Here is a 12,698-nt window from a genome sequence, read left to right on the forward strand (position 1 = left end):
TTTTTTTTTTTTTTTTTTTTTTTTTTTTTTTTTTTCTGCCTGGTGCAAAAGATCGCTAACTAGTAGCGCTTCTACTCAGGGCCCATGGACCAGTGCTCGTATTCTAAAAGTCATGGAGCTAGACCTAGCCGCAAGGGGAAATGGGCAGAATTTCCATTACCTCACCGGGATCTCTAATACCGAGGGAGTGGAAGACGGCTACCGGCCCAAACAACTGGCAGCCTCTGCCGTAGGTGTTCAGTAAAAACCTCACAGATTCTGTTAGGGTCTTCTTTGCAGCTGGACACTCACCTCCTCCACCAGCGGGGAAAAAAGGATCAGGATGTAGGATGGAAGCTTCATCCACCGTCCACGCTGAGATGTGGTGACTGGCTGTGTGTCTCCGACCGGCTTTACCGCAGTTCTGTTTGCTTCACAGGGAGCCTGACAGACGGGCTAACATGCCAAATTTTTACTGCCACCTGGCTTTAGTGGACAGACATTGGCCTGGATGCCTGCAGGGCAGAGCAGACAGGAAAACTGTTGAAGTCAGTGTTGAAATCGCTAGCAGTACAATGTTCGCTTCCGCCCAGCTTCCTGCCTTGTGGTTTCTTTAAGGATGGAGGACTTGAGGTCCCTCCACTTGAGTTCAGCTACGATTTAGTGACCTTCCGCTCCAGGTAAGACCTCAGACAGGGCTTGAAGGCTGCAGAGAGGAATGGAGCACGGAAGGTCACACAGGTCACTCTGAGAACGGCCTGGAAGTGGCAAAGTGAGGTAAGGGCAGAACAGGAGGTTAGGGAACAGTCAGGAAAGAGGAAGCATTTGAACTTGGTTTTGAAGAGTAGTAGGAATAGTGACCCCCAAAGAGAGCCCGAGTGTGAGCAAGAAAGAGCAGAGAGACCCTGAGGCCAAGTCGTGAGTTTGGAGCCTTTGGAGCTCAGGGAGACCCTGTGCGCATGTGTGGAGACAGACTGATTGCGCATGTGTGGAGCTGTCATCATCCAATACCTTGCAAGCTCTGGAACTTTTGTGGCCAAACTTTTTTCCTATGACAGAAAACTACACTTTCTGTCACAGGCATCCACATCTAAGTCAGAGAGAGACTTTTCTCACCCCTGAGTTCTTTCTAAGAAACCACTGACGTCAGAGCATTCTTCACAAAGCCTCTACAAGTCCTCACCTTGAGGCACTAAAACACCAGGTGTATCAGTATCTACCTCTTTTGCTGCTCAGCTTGAGCGGTTTAGCTGGAATTTTGACCCGGGTCCTTCAGCGCGTGTGCCCTTCCGAGTTCCTGTCCTAGTAGGACTGGAAGACGAACAGCTGGTGGGGTTGAAGTGAGAAGTTTTGTTTCTTACGGACAGTTTGCTAAATGCCAGTCACTGCATAGAGTCCCTTTATGTCTAAGGACCCATGTGATTGCGACAGGTGTACACTGTAAGGTCACAACCTCTTGCTGTGCTGAAGGAAACCTGAGGTTCAAGGAGGTCCAAGGAAGTGAAATGTCTGCCCAAGGTGACACAGCTCCTCCGACAGAATGCTGGATCCACGTCCAGGTTGGCCTGGCTCTGGAGTTCATAACCTTGGTCACCCAATGAGAGCACACAAGCCTGGGATTGCAGAAGTATTTCTCTGCAGAGGGTGGAAATGAAGTTGAGAGGTAAAGCACTCGTCTAGCATATGCAAGAAAAGAAGAAAGAGGAGGAAGAGGGCGGGAAGAAGGGAGGGAGGGAGGGAAGGAGGGAGGGAAGAAAGGAAGGAGGGAAGGAAGAGAAAAATGCCTGCCCACACCTTTGTAATCCCATGACTTAGAAATTGAGGGCAGGAGAATTTTTATGAGCTTGAGACCAGCCTGAGCTGTAGAGTAAAACTGTCTCAAAAAACAAAACAGGGGCCGGAACACTGGCTCTGTGGGTAAAAATGCTTCCTGTGCGAGCCCGATGGCCTGGGTTCCATCCCCAGCATGCCTGTCTGGAGTCCCAGCCACCTTCAGGACGTGAGGGATGGAGACAGGAGAATCACTGGAGGCTCAGAGCTGGTTGGCCTGGAATATGTAAAAGGCAGAAACAAGGCAAACCTCTCCTTGAACAGGTGGAAAACAAGAACAGACTGTAGGAAGTTGTCCTCTGACCGCCACATGCACTGACTGTACATATGTGCACATACATCACACACATACATCACATACACATGCATCCACACATCACCCACATGCACACACATGCACACACAAACCTCACACATATGCGTCACACACATGCACAGACAAATATTACATAATGCACACATATATACATCACACACAGGTACACACATCAAATAAACTTTTGAAAAACTAAAAAACAAAACCTTTTTAAAGGCTAAGAAGATCACTCAATTAGTACATACTTGTGTCTCAAGCATAATGACAGATTTTATTCCCCAGAACACAGACTAAAACAAGCAGCAACAAAAAACAAACCACCAGAAAATAAAATTGGACATGGAGGCAAGTGAAACTCTCAGACCTGGGGTGATGGTTCCTGGGACTCACTGGCCATTGAGCACAGTCTTATTTGGTGAGTTTCAGGTGGGTGAGAAACCCCCTCCCATCTCAAAACATGAAATAAAATGTGGATAGTGCCTAAAGAACAACACCAGACATTGTCTTTTGGCTTCTACATGTATGTGAGCATGGACACAGGAAGCGGGAAAGATGGGAGAGGGGTGGAGGGAGAGAGAGAGAAGTGAAGGGGGGAGATAGGAAAATTTCTCGGCTATTTATCCTGCTTTTATTCCTGCTGCCCTCCAAAGTGGCATAAGAACCCTTTCCTGGGCCTCTTCCTCTTCACTCCCCAGAAGAGAGGGCAGTGGTCATGAGCTTCCTCTCCTCTGGTCCTCAAGTTGTGTGAGCAGCATAGGAAATATGCTTCTGCCTCACAGCTGGGTCTGGGAGTCTGGCCTCGTTCTGATTTTCCCTCCTAGGTAAATACACACTGAGCTGTGTGGTTTTGCCTTAAGTGGCTAGAAGTTACGGGGATGTGCACATCAGCACCCGGAGCCACAAACAAAATCCATCAACTGCACCAAGCATTACACCAACGCTCTGACTGGGCACCAGACTCAGTCTGTCTGTGACTCTTCAGGGCAGTGACATTTCCAGGTATGTTTCCAAGGCGACTTCAGAAACCACATCTTAGGACTAGGGCCTGCTCACCACTCAGGAGACTAAAGAGCCTAGAGCCTGGGGAGGTAAGAAAATTCTCGGGAGTGGCCTTAGATGGACAGTGTCACACAGTGCCCACTCATGCTGAATGCATCCCCCTCTCCAAAGGGTGTTGTTTATGAGTCCAACATTTGGGGGCCAGGGTCTAACCCATTGACTTTTCCTTATGCCCTCTCTGCTCTTTCGTGACTTTTGTTGTCTTTTTCCAAGGTGTCCTGTGGCCATTTTCCTGTTACTTTTCTCCAGGGTACACAGAGGGAGAGCTTGGCCGACCACTTGGTTTGGAAGCTGCTGATGTGTGGCTGTGCTGCCCAGCACTGCAAGCCCGCTGGGGAGGAGGGCTAAGTAGCGCTGTCAGTGGACTTCGGGGACAGATGGGCTGGATTACCATGGATTGTGTCCTAAAGGTCACTGGGTGTGTCTAAGAGATCCTAGCTGCAAAAGTTGGCTACACACCCTGGTGACAGAAGAAGAAATGACAGCTACCTCCAAGCAGAGCTTCCCTAAACTGGAACCAAAACCACCGTGGAGGGGACTACTCGGTTATGAGTCTACCAAAGCGCCCCCAAGACATCAAGAGCCAGAGTATGGGGCACTAGGGTATGACTTCCAACTGCAGTGAGATTTTCCTTCCCTCCGCCTTCCTTCGTCATTCCCTGAGAAGAAGCCAGCCTGACCACCGCCCAGTTCTCCAGGGCTAGCTTCCAGCTGGAAGGACAAAACATTCTCCATCTTCCCAGGTTCAGAGGTTTGGTTGCTCTCTGGGACTGGACATTCTGACTGCTAAATTAAGTTAACGTTTACTGTTTACAGAGATTCCAGAATTGTCCATTACATATGAGTAAGCAAGCCATGCCTGGAAGGGAAGGGTCATAACTAGAAAGTAGAAGATAAGGAACTTTGAGAATCTCAAAACTAGTATTGCCTTCTGTTTACCTTAAGAGTCAGCTTGTGCTCACCAGTAATGTTTAGACGGTGGTATTCATGCAAACACAGCTGGCTGCACAAACAGGAAGGTCTACATCACATAAGAGGGGACCACTCAGTTTGCTATGACATGAGTCAAGAGAGGCGGCACACCCTCTGTGTGGGGAGGAGTCTTGTTCTCAGTGTTCCTTTAGAGTAAGGGTTCCATTCTACAAAGAAGGCCACCAATGAGCTCTGACCACACTTCTCACTGGACCTAGGCAGGATCCTGGGTGTAACTGGCCAATAATACAAAAGACTATGCCATAATAATATCAAAGCCGTTCAGGAAAGGACATGAGGCCCACAGGTGCCAAGGGATACTGGAATCCTATAGGTAGTGCTCTTTCCTTCTTTTCCCGTGGGTGTAACTTTATCCCTTCCTTGGAGAGAAGAATGCAATGCCTCTGAAATGGTTTCAGGGCATGAATTTTGGGCTTTCCAAGTGCCTCAGCTTGTAATCTCTCTGCACCAACTCTCTACGACATGTCCTCCATCTAGGAAAGCAATATGGCTGCTGACAAGTTTGTCCCTGGGGTTCACCTAGCTAGGTACGCAAGTGATATTCTCAAACCTGACACAACATTTTAAAAATTGGGTTAAAACTGAAATAAACTAAAAGAAAAGTAATCTATATTTGGAAGTAGCTTCAGCATACAGGGTCCTCGCATTCTGGAACCATTACTTCTGGCCACACATTGGGGGTGCTGCTGGCACAGAGTCTTCCCCCAGCTTCTCATGGCATTGCACTAGTAGGATCCACAAGATACCGAGGCATCGTTTACAGATACAATGACAACTGGGCCATGTCATGTCAAGCTCAAGTTACTGAACAAATAGGATGCTTCTTCCCCTATGGAGTTCACATTCTAAGAGGCAAGGCAGGTACAGAGAAGATCTATGTGGCAATGTAGCCCTTTAGGCTCCATAGGAAGCAGAATCCGAGGAAGGGTTGGTGAGCACCCAGGCTGTCCTTGAGATCGGTGCTGTGGGAGGTAGGAGGAAGCAGGATGAGCAGGATGTTAAGCTGTGGCACAGGCCTAATGACAGCCTCGGGAATGCCAAAGGAAGCTCTGGCCCTGCAGAGTCGTCCCAGGTTGTCCAAAGACAGATTTACATTCTGTGCGAATCGACTCGGACAGTTGCTGCAACCCTTAATGCGTCTCTAGCTAATGATGCTCTATCCACACAACTTCTGCCAATGAATGACTGTCTGAGTGGTGGCTTCCAGACCACACAGGGCGCTCTCAGAGGGGAGCAGTGGACAGCCAGGAAGATCCATGACTTTCTTGAGAAGCATCTTTGAGGAAGAGAAGTGGTTTCTAGGCAGCAAAGGAGGTACACGGTGCTGTCTGCTGGAAATGGGGAGCGGGGTCGTTAAAGGAATCGAGAGAATGCAGTTCTCTTGCTACTAGGAAGATGTGACTTCCTTCTCTCTATCCTTTCTGTGTTGGGCCAGACACGCTCAGCACATACCATAAACACCACAGGAGCACACCTTTTACGTTAAGTTGCTTTGTCCAGGAAGAAATCAAATCATGATTACCTGGTGAGCAATTTGACTGGCTTTTCAAATTAGCAAATATTTAGTTATTAATAGACTCTGCTGCTTGTGCAGCTAGCCAGCTCACTTCCTTCATAGGACAGAAATCTGGCAGCTTCCACAGTGGAAGGGGAGGTTTACACCACAGAGAGCCAGGGCCCAGGCTTGACTCAGCTGTTTATTTTCCTGACCACCTCTCCGAATTTTGTGTCTGATATCTGTAAACAAAACCAATCTACTGTCCAGGACTGTTATACAGTGTACATGGAATGAAACCACACTATGTCTGGTGGGCCCCTCACACCCGTTTGCCCTCTTGAGCAATTTTCTAGAGTTACAGGAAGGGAATTCACCCCCTTTAAGGCCATTGTTATCTTCTCTCACTCTGTTTTGAGTCAGTCCCCTTACGGTATATTTGGGGGACACTTTTGTATATTCACAGTCTGCTCAGACAAAGCCATAATGGGTAACGAGCAAAGACTGGGAAAATCAGTGGCCTCATTCTTTCTCATCTTGCTAGATCTGGACTGCAGTTAGGAGTGGTTGCTTAGTGACAGCGTTAATTCATCAGTGGGAGCCACAAGCCCAAAGCTCCCCCTTCTCATTAGGGAGGAATGCCATCCTATCAATCAGAACTCTGGTTCTTAGCATTACTTGGATGCCTTACCCAAAGCGGGGAGGGGAGCCCTTCTGGGGTAAACTGGGGACATGCCTCTGCTGGGAACTATCTCTAGGAGGGAAGGGGAACAATGGGATGTGAGGTTGGAGGTGAGGGATGGAAGCTGCTTGGCAGGGGAGGGGAGGGGTCCTGCCCACTCTTCTCATTAAGCCGATTATTCCCGATTATTCCGGAACAGAAGCAGGATGACCAAAAAAGAGCTGCACAAGTGGGCTTCTGTTTCATGCTTGGCAGGCGGAGCTCGTGATCCTTTGACTGTTTTAAGTAGCAGCCATTATCCTACCGCAGCAACGGGAACTAGGCCGCTAAGCTCCAAGAGCGGCACCGGGTACGAAAGATGAGCCTCGGCATCTCCGATTATGATGGTGCCACACTGCGCCGTAGGAGTTTCTTGAAACGCTTCCATTGCCTTGTGGTCCACTCTCCTCTCCGGAGAGGACATTTGGACGTCTCATTTAATCCTTCAGCAGCCCACTGCCTGGATCCCGACGGCTTCTGCAGGTTAAATTAGGTTACCTCGAGGCCTTCACAGTCCGGTTTTCCATAAAGAGACTGGAAGAAATGAGCCGTGACGTGTTAAGAAAATACCATTTCCTCAGTCGGCGAGCGGTTTCAAATACTTTCAAGGTGGAACAAAGCAGCCAGTCAGTTCCACCTGCTTGGCTTAAGACTGACTCACAAAGCAGGTTTTCCATGAGAGAATTCTTTTTAAAAAGAGAAAATGGACGAAACCAACTCCCAATGAATTCTATACAGGGGAAAAAAAAAAAAAAAACAACCATAAAGCATTCAACTGTAAGAGGAAGACAGAGCAAAAGCCCCCGAGAGATTGTCGGGGTTAATGGCTCTGACCCTGGACTTTTCTGCTCTCAGAAAGTGTGAGTACAGGCGCCTTCAGCACCTCCCACACAGGGGCAGAACTTCCATCTGCCCATGAACGCCGCCAGGTGAGCTGGAACCGCCCTAAGGTCAGGGTTATTTGCTGTGACATTTTTTCTTTTAATTTTGGATGACATTTATTTATCGGAGGGGCGTACACATCCCTGCAGAGTGTGAGGAGGTCAGAGGACAACTTGTAGGAATCGGTTCTCTTCTACTCTGTGGGTCCCCAGGACCGAACTCAGGTCATCAGGTTTCATAGCAAGTATCTTTACCCACTGCATCTTCTTACTGGCTTGCTTTTCTTGATTCTAATGCCTAGTAGCTGGCAGAATCAAAGTCTATAGTGTTTTCTGCTTCCTACCAAAACATGTCCTCCTCTTCCTTTTTTTTTTTTTAAATAAAAATATTGCGTGTATTTTCATCTCACAAGTAGGGGTGTTTTGCCTGCAGGTGTGTCTGTGCGCCGTGTAGTGCCTTGAAGTCCAGTAGAGGATATCAGACCCCGTGGAGCTGAAGTTACAGATGGTTGTGAGCTGTCATGTGGATGCTGGGAACTGAACCCATGTCCTCTGGAAGAGCGGCGAATGCTCTTAACCATTGTAACCAGCTCTTAGATCATCGGAGGTCAGCAGGGCACTCCAGGTCACTTCCTGTGGTTGGAGGCCTGGAGAACAGATCTTGCGTACCAGATACGACTCAGGGTGGTCCTTCTGGCAGAAGCATTTGAAGAGGTGATGTTTAATGTATGCAAAGCCTTGTTTTCTGGCTAAGCAAGACAGCCTTGGCCATCTGATTTGATGGGCAAGTATATTCGATGCTATTTCCCTTGCATAAAATTGTTTCATGTTTCAAAGAAATAAACACAGACAAACTGCGAAGTGTTTGCAGTATTCAGTGAGCTTCAGGATTTGGTGAGGAACAAAGTGCTGGTTTAGGAGAAATAAATAGACTCCGCAGACTGTCTTGACTTTTGACCTGGAAGTTCCGGCTGTGCAGAAAGGAACCTTTATGTTTGCTAGAAGATGACTCAAAGTTAATGAACAGGGGCTGTTCCCTCAGAGCCAGGAGTCCGGCTGGAGGACGGCGCCTCACTGACTCCCACCTGCTGAGTGGAGAGCTGGCTGAGCAGGGGCTTGAGGCTCTCCCAGACTCTCACTCAGCTCCTTCTGTTCACGCACGCACGCAGGGGCCCTCACCCGACATGGTATCTGCTTCTGAGAAAGGGAGGGCTGACTGGCAGGTTTTAGGAGAGTCACATTTGGGAGCTATAATCCTCAGCCTCCTTGTAACAGTTATACGCGTGTAAACTGCAGCATTGTGCTGTGACTAAGACAGTCTGTGCTTCTTGGAGGGTGTGTGTGTGTGTGTGTGTGTGTGTGTGTGAGAGAGAGAGAGAGAGAGAGAGAGAGAGAGAGAGAGAGAGAGAGAATAAGACCATTGCTGCTGAAGTTCCTAGATCCAGTGGCTGCTCTGTGGGATGCTGGCCCTGTTGATGACTCAAGCCAGCTTTAGAATGGAAGTGGGCTTCTCAGCAGAACACTGGCTAACCAGAAGTCCTGCTACTTTGAACATCAGACTTTATTTATTTATTTATTTATTTATTTATTTATTTATTTTTGGTTTTTCAAGACAGGGTTTCTCTGTAGCTTTGGTGCCGGTCCCGGAACTAGCTCTTGTAGACCAAGCTGGCCTCGAATTCCCAGAGATCCGCCTGCCTCTGCCTCCCGAGTGCTGGGATTAAAGGGGTGCGTCACCACCGCCTGGCCTTGAACATCGGACTTTCAAAACAGAAGGGCTCTTCATTTATGAATTCAACTTCATGACTTTGCTATTATTTTGGCACTCAGTGTACGCAGTTTCAGAAATGTGAACTGTGCACACGCATGAGACGCACAGATGTAGCCATGAAGCCAGCCAAGAGTCCAAAGGGCCTGCCCTGGGGAACAGTGTCTGGGAGGAGAGAAAAGGTAGAGTAAGAGGGGGTATTTTTCCTTTCTTTTTTAATATTTTACCAATCCTTTGAGAACTTCCTAAATGTATTTTTATCATTTTTACCCCTCCTTCCTTCCTCCTCTGATGTACCCACCCAGCAGGTCCAGTTATTCCAGGGTCCCAAAGAGGCGCTATCTGAAAAAGACACGGGCGGGAGAGGGAAAGAAGACCAAGCAAGTCAAACAGGATTCTGTTCTCAATTTGTCAAGGTATCCGTTTATTGAAACAAGCTTTTTGTCTTATATAGTCCTCCAGTGAGGAATCGGGCAGGGGGAGGGAAGGAGGGACTCAGAAGCTAGGCAGCCAAGCAGAGTAGTTGCAGGGTCAGTGGCTAGAACACCTGCTGCTAGCGATAAGCAAGGAATAATGGGGGCACTCTGTGGTGCTTTCCGGACCTTGAGTCTCTAAGATTAGCACACACTGTTTTAGTTAACTTTAAGTTTTCTGTCTCAAGGTTTTTACTTCAAGGCCCTGTGAGAAAGGAGAGGCCTGAAATGGCCCCTAACACTCTGAGATCCAGCCTCACCTCCCTCTTGATCCAACTTTCTGTCCTCTTTTCTCTTTGGAAAATCTAATAACCCATCCACTCCAGTTTGCACTTCCCAAGTGTGTTCTGGGTGTGAGCTGTCTACTGGAGTGTGGTCAACTACCAAGAGCAGCACTCTCAAAGCAAACTGACTCTCCCTCCCTCGGAAACCATCAGTTAAGCATGGGGCACGTGAGTCCCTTCCCAGTCGTGCTGGAAGGCTGGCTGGCTTGATCTGGTGAAGACCTTGTGCAGACAACCGTAGCTGCTGTGAGTTCTTGAGGGTCACCTCCTGTCATGCCCAGCAGACACTGCTTCCATCCAGCTCTCCTGGACCTCCGGCTTGTAAAGTCTTCCCATCCCTCCTCCTGCTACTCGAAATAATTCAGGACAATTTTTAAAACTGGCTTTAAAAATAACTTTGACAACTGGACAGTGGTGGCCATGATGGCGCACACCTTTAACCCTAGCACTCGGGAGGCAGAGCCAGGCGGATCTCTATGAGTTCAGGTCAGTTTGGTCTACAGAGTGAGTTTCAGGATTGCCAAGGCTACCCAGGGAAACCCTGCCCCGAATAAAATAAATAAATAAATAAATAAATAAATAAATAAATAAATAAGCAATGATTTAGCCAGAACAAAAATTATTGATGCCATTTGCAAATGTGGAAAGAAACTGAGGAAAAAAGAAACTAGACGGTGTCTCTAGTGCACAGCAGAAATCCACAAGGACTTAAATCCTTCTGCCAGACTCAACAGTGCACAGCTATAATTTTCTGTTTCCATTTCATAGGATGCCTGCTAAGATGTTACATAAACTGAAGTTGAAGGCAAGACTAAAATAGCTTCACTAAAATATAGAAGAATGGATTGCCCATGCCAGCCCAGGGTCACATTGGTGATCATGCCGTAGAAGAACATGGCCCTTCCTGGTTCAGCCTCACAAAGGATGTGGTTTAGTTGCTGGCTCACATGATCCTGGCAAGAACGATCCATTCTTGAGAAGTCCATAACAACAAGCTGTTATCAGCACCCAAATTAATATTACAGACATCTGGAAGTCACTAGGCTTCAAAATGACAAGTCCCTGGTTATGCTTATCGGGAATATCATTATGTAAAGTTCCAAAGAGTCTTGTAGGGTTACTGCTTGCCATCAATCACTAAATGCAGAAAGGGCTAAGTGATAAGCAAGCAGGATCAAGCAATAGTGACTCATTGGGGTAAGTCACTGACTTTCCACAAATCATTTTTTAAAAAGGTTTCAGATAAAATGAAATCTACAGAAACTATACATACAGTGTATTATGATTTAGTGAATTTTTTTAAAACAAAGAACAACACTGTTGTGTAACCAGTACCCAGAGTCAAAGAATATAAAACTGTCAGCACCCCAGAAAATCCCCAGGTCAGAGTCTTCATCCGCATTCCTTTTCCTATTTCTGGATTTTTAAAAAGTAACTTATTTATTTTATTTCATGTGCATTGGTGTTTTGTCCGTATGTATATCTGGGTAAGGGTGTAAGATCATCTGGAACTGGAGTTACAGGCAGTTGTGAACAGCCATGTGGGTGCTGGGATTGAACCCAGGTCCTTTAGAAGAGCAGTTGGTGCTCTCAATGGCTGATTCATCTCTCCAGCCCCTTTTCTGGATTTTATGTAAAAAAAAAAAAATCACATAGCGTTCATCCTTTTCTGCTTGGTCTCTTTTCTTTTGTTCATTTTCTTAAGACAGGGTTTCACTTTGTAGCCCTGGCTGTCCTGGAACTCAATATGTAGACCAGGCTGGCTCACAGAGATCTGCCTGCCTCTGCCTCCTGGGTGCTGGGATTAAAGGTGTGCACCTGGTTTCCTTTACTCAGTTTGTGAGAGTTACCCATTCCACTGTGGCCAGTCTGTCCCTAGAATATTCTATTACTGGTGTACATTTTGACTTGCATGTTGTGAAGCAAAATTTATTCCCTGATTTTGGAAGGTCAAAAAAAGTTTCCCTTGGGAGTTGTACGCTCAGATGGCAGAAGAGGATAAAGCGGCTGCTTCATTTGCCCAGACCTTTTGGGTCTGCTTTGCTGTCTTCCTCTCGGACTAGCAAAGACGCTTGTGAGAGCTGAAGTGTAGCAGAGATGAGGTCTAGAGTCTTGGAGAGTTAGGGAGAAGCTGTGGAAGTCTCTGGAAGAAATATTCACAGACAGCCGACTGTGTGTAAACATGGGAGACGCCCTGTGTTCTCTCGGAATTCTCTGTAAATATTTCCAAGTGACAAAGACCCTCCTCCTTCAGCCCCAGGTGGCTGTGGTTCCAATCTAGTTTCTCAGCAAACATGAATGCCTGGCTACTTCTTATCTCGGAAATTCTTAAGAAAAAGACTGTGGCTAGCGATTAGATGCCAGGATTTGAGGTCCTGGAAGATTTATCTCCCTTAGACATAACCTAGGCCAAACCTTTCTTTGCTGCTTTGCTCAGTTTTATTCCTTTTTCTAAGAACACAATAATTATCTGCTTAAAACTGCCCTTGGGATTCTAAAATATGAATACATTTCCAATAACTTCAGGCAAAGCTGGTTCGCTACAGTCTATGTTTATCCTGGTATAATGATTTACAGTTTAGTCCAGGCCTGATGGTGTTGGTTTGTAATCCCAGCTACTTGAGAGGCTGACCTGGTAGGATTGCAAATTCAAGGCCTGTTCAGCCTACAGAGGAAGTTCAAAGCCAGTAAGACTATCTTAGTAAGACTATCTCAGGGCAAAAAGTAAAAGGAGACTGGGGGATACCACTCATAATTTAGCACCTGCCTAGAATGTACAAGGCTCTAGGTTCAATTTCTGGTACCAGAATAAGTGTGTGTGTGTGTGTGTGTGTGTGAGAGAGAGAGAGAGAGAGAGAGAGAGAGAGAGAGAGAGAGAGAGAGAGAGAGAGAGAGAGAG

At 47.0% G+C, this 12,698-nt stretch overlaps 2 long non-coding RNA genes across 6 annotated transcripts in view; both read left to right on the top strand.

The window, feature by feature from the left end:
* Positions 1–8,154, top strand: part of LOC126504883 (uncharacterized) — a 10,269-nt gene extending 2,115 nt beyond the window's left edge. The window contains exons 2-6 of one of the 5 annotated variants that reach the window (XR_007592753.1): positions 1,411–1,642; positions 2,408–2,540; positions 2,947–3,124; positions 3,398–7,322; positions 7,708–8,154. This is a non-coding gene — a long non-coding RNA (uncharacterized lncRNA). Of the gene's footprint in view, positions 1–545; positions 660–1,390; positions 1,643–2,407; positions 3,125–3,397; positions 7,323–7,707 lie in introns of those variants that run through there. The other 4 variants (XR_007592774.1, XR_007592758.1, XR_007592771.1 and 1 more) reach the window with 4 other exon arrangements.
* Positions 8,155–8,924: 770 nt separating this feature from the next.
* The window catches only part of LOC126509063 (uncharacterized), a 20,819-nt gene continuing 17,045 nt past the window's right edge, over positions 8,925–12,698 (top strand). The window contains exons 1-2 of the long non-coding RNA XR_007594043.1: positions 8,925–9,224; positions 9,351–9,458. This is a non-coding gene — a long non-coding RNA (uncharacterized lncRNA). The remainder of the gene's footprint in view (positions 9,225–9,350; positions 9,459–12,698) is intronic.

The sequence above is a fragment of the Alexandromys fortis genome, unplaced genomic scaffold, assembly GCF_014885135.2.
Source record: "Alexandromys fortis isolate MF-2015 unplaced genomic scaffold, M_Fortis_MF-2015_v1.1 scaffold_19, whole genome shotgun sequence".
Classification (NCBI taxonomy): Eukaryota; Metazoa; Chordata; class Mammalia; order Rodentia; family Cricetidae; genus Alexandromys; species Alexandromys fortis.